The sequence below is a fragment of the Ornithorhynchus anatinus genome, chromosome 3, assembly GCF_004115215.2.
Source record: "Ornithorhynchus anatinus isolate Pmale09 chromosome 3, mOrnAna1.pri.v4, whole genome shotgun sequence".
Lineage (NCBI taxonomy): Eukaryota > Metazoa > Chordata > Mammalia > Monotremata > Ornithorhynchidae > Ornithorhynchus > Ornithorhynchus anatinus.
In genome coordinates, this window is record NC_041730.1 from 96,271,670 (window position 1) to 96,274,892 (window position 3,223).

General features: G+C 42.7%; 1 non-coding gene across 1 annotated transcript; it reads right to left on the bottom strand.

The window, feature by feature from the left end:
- Positions 1-507: 507 nt before the first annotated feature.
- Positions 508-646, bottom strand: LOC114810791. Its single transcript, XR_003758484.1, has one exon. It is a non-coding gene; the product is annotated as a small nucleolar RNA SNORA7 (small nucleolar RNA).
- Positions 647-3,223: the final 2,577 nt, after the last annotated feature.

The window sequence follows — 3,223 nt, forward strand, 5'->3', positions numbered from 1 at the left end:
TTGTCTCATGTGGGACTCACAGTCTTAATCCCCTTTACAGATGAGGTAACTAAGGCACAGAGAAGTGAAGTGACTTTCAATAGTATTTATTCAATAGTCTTTATTGAGTGCTTACTATGTGCAGAACACTGTACTAAGCGCTTGGAATGAACAAGTCGGCAACAGATAGAGACAGTCTCTGCCCTTTGACAGGTTTGCCCAAGGACACACAACAGACAAGTGGCTGAGCCAGAATTAGAACCTACATCTTCTGACTTCCAAGCCCATGCTCTTGCCATTAGGCCATTGTCTTGTCTTATGCCATTGAGTGGTCTTTGATCTATAAGCAACACCATGGACACATCTCTCCCAGAACACCCCACCTCCATTTGCAGGTAGTGTACCCATAGAGTTTTCTTGGTAAAAAATGTGGAAGTGGTTTAGCATCGCATCCTTCCGCACAGTAAACTCGAATCTGCGCCCTTGATTTTCTCCCATGCCGTTGCTGCTTAGCATAGGTGAGTTTTGACTTGTAGCAGATTGCTTTCCACTCACTAGCCACTGCCCAAGCTAGGAATGGAATGGATAGGCCTCTGCCTGACTCTCCCTCCTGTAATCGAGACTGGTAGAGTTACTGGGAACTTTCCAGGTGTGACCCTGAGAGGGGCACTAGGCCATACAACAGAATTAATAGACACTTTCCCTGCCCACGATGCACTTACTAGTCAGTGAGATAACTATTTTCATGTTCAAAATCCTTCCGAATACCATATTATTATTATTATATTTCCCCTATTAATTTCTTTGCCCCAGTTAATTCCCCCTCATTTTATCCCCAAAGCCACCCTTAGCAATCACCTATATACTTAGAGAAACAGCATGGCTAAGTGGAAAGATCATAGGCTTGGGAGTCAGAGAATGTGGGTTCTAATCCTGGCTCAACCACTTGTCTGCTGAGTGACCTTGGGCAAATCACTTAACTTCTCTGTGCCTCAGTTACCTCATCTGTAAAATGAGGATTAAGGCTGTGAGCCCTATGTGGGTCAAACTGATTACCTTGTATCTACCCCAGCACTTACAACAGTCCTTGGCACATAGTATGTGCTTAACAAATATTATTATTATTATGATCATTACCGATGTGCCTGATGCATTTTTTTTTCTTGTATTCCCTATTCTTGTTACTTACCAGCTAATCTGTAATTTTCCTTAGGTTCCCATTATAGGTATTCCATTTTGTCTGTCTCCCCACCCCACCCCCTTAGATTATAAGCTTCTCATAGGCAGGGATCTCGTCTTTCATTTTTTTTGATGCCCTCTCAACTACTTACTCCATTGCTCTGCACATAGTAGGTTCTTACTAAATAAACAAATATTTCATATTTAATGCTTAATAAGTAAAGAAATAAATGATCAGTTAGCGTGACTATGTAGCAGAGACTTTGATGAGCAAGAAGAAAGCATTTGGGAATGATTGGAGCTGAATGATGGCTTGAATCTGAACAAGGCTTAAAGACCATACATTAATTATGGGAAGGGAACATGACTACTAACTCTGTTGTACTGCACTCTCCCAAACACTTAGTACAGTGCTCTGCACCCAGTAGGAGCTCAATAGGTATAACTGATTGATTGATTAAAGGAGAGGGGATGGGAAGCCTAAGTACTTGCAGTTAAATGAGCCTAAAAGCAAAACATTCCAACAAATTATTCTGATGAACCCAGGACCTTCACTTTTAATACTTGGGGATTCTTGCTTTTTCAGTTGATCAGTGGCTATTCAAAGAACAGAAGCAATAGTATTTCCCAGGGATATCCTTTGATTCCACTGTGGAATTTAAGTTTCATGATACTTGGTCTTGTGGATTTTAAAAGGAAGGGACTCTGCAGGTATAAATTCAGTTTACCTCATGACTGAATATTAATTTTAGGGTCCTCTGGTGTAGGGCTGAGGGAAAGAAGAGAAAGTGGGATTCCAGAATTGCCAAGAAGACCACTCTGGTGTTGAACTTCTGGGAACTCCACAGCAGTTCTTGCCCGGCTTTGCCTCACTGCCTCTGTGGTTCTCTACCTGCCGCTCTGGCTGCTCCTCAGTTTCATTCCCTGTCTCCTCTTCCACCTCTCCTCCCTTAACCATGAGCAGTCTCAAGGCTCTGTTCTGGTTCCCCAACTCAACTCGTTCCACACTTGCTCTCTCAGGGAGCTTGTCCACTCAACCCACCTTTGGTTAACACTTCTATGCGGATGACTCCCAAATCTATCTCTCTAGCCCAGACCACCGTTCTAATCTGCATTTTCCCGCAACTCCTCTTGCCTCCAAGACATCTTATCTTTTTGATCCCACTGGCACCTCACACTCAGTGTGTCTTAAACTGAGATACTAATCTTCCCTGCTAAATCTACACTTTGAACTTTCCTAAAGCAGTGAATAATGGTGTAGAGAGGGAAATGGAAATCCCTACCAGCATCCTTCATTATGGTCTAGTGGAAAGAGTTTGGGCCTGGGTTCTAATCCAGGTTATGCCACTTGCCTGCTAGGTGACCTTGGGCAAGTCACTTAATTTTTCTGTACCTCGATTTCCTCATCTTTAAAATTTAATATCTGTTATCCCTCAATGAATCAGTTAATCAGTGGTAATTTTTGAGTGCTTACTATACACAGATAACTGTATTAATTGCTTGGGAGAGTACAGTGCAACAGAGTTGGGAGACCCATTTCCTGAAGACAAGGAGTTTACAGTCTAGAGGGGAACACAGACCTTAATATAAATATATTATAGATATGGATACAAGTGTTGTGGAGCTGAGGGTGGGGTGAGTATCAAGTGCTTTAAAGGTAGAGATCCAAGTTCATAGGTGATGCAGAAAGGAGGGGGAGTAGGGATATTGAGCACCTAATCAACAGAGGACTCCTGGAGGAGATATGATTTTAATAAACCTTTGGAGGTGGGGAGAGTGGTGGTCTGTCATGTATGAACGGGGAGTGACTCCCAAGCCAGAAAGAGGATGTGAGCAAGGGATTGGCTTTGAGATAGATGAGAGCAAGATACAGTGAACAAGCTAGCACTAGAGGAGTGAGGTCTGTGGCCTGGGACATAGTAGGAAATTAGCAAGATAAGAAAGAAGGGGACAAGCTGATTGAATGTTTTAAAGCTGATGGAAAGGAGTTTCTCTTTGATGTGGAGATGGATGGGCAACCACTGGAAATTCTTGAGGACTGGGGAGATGTAGACTGAATTTTTTT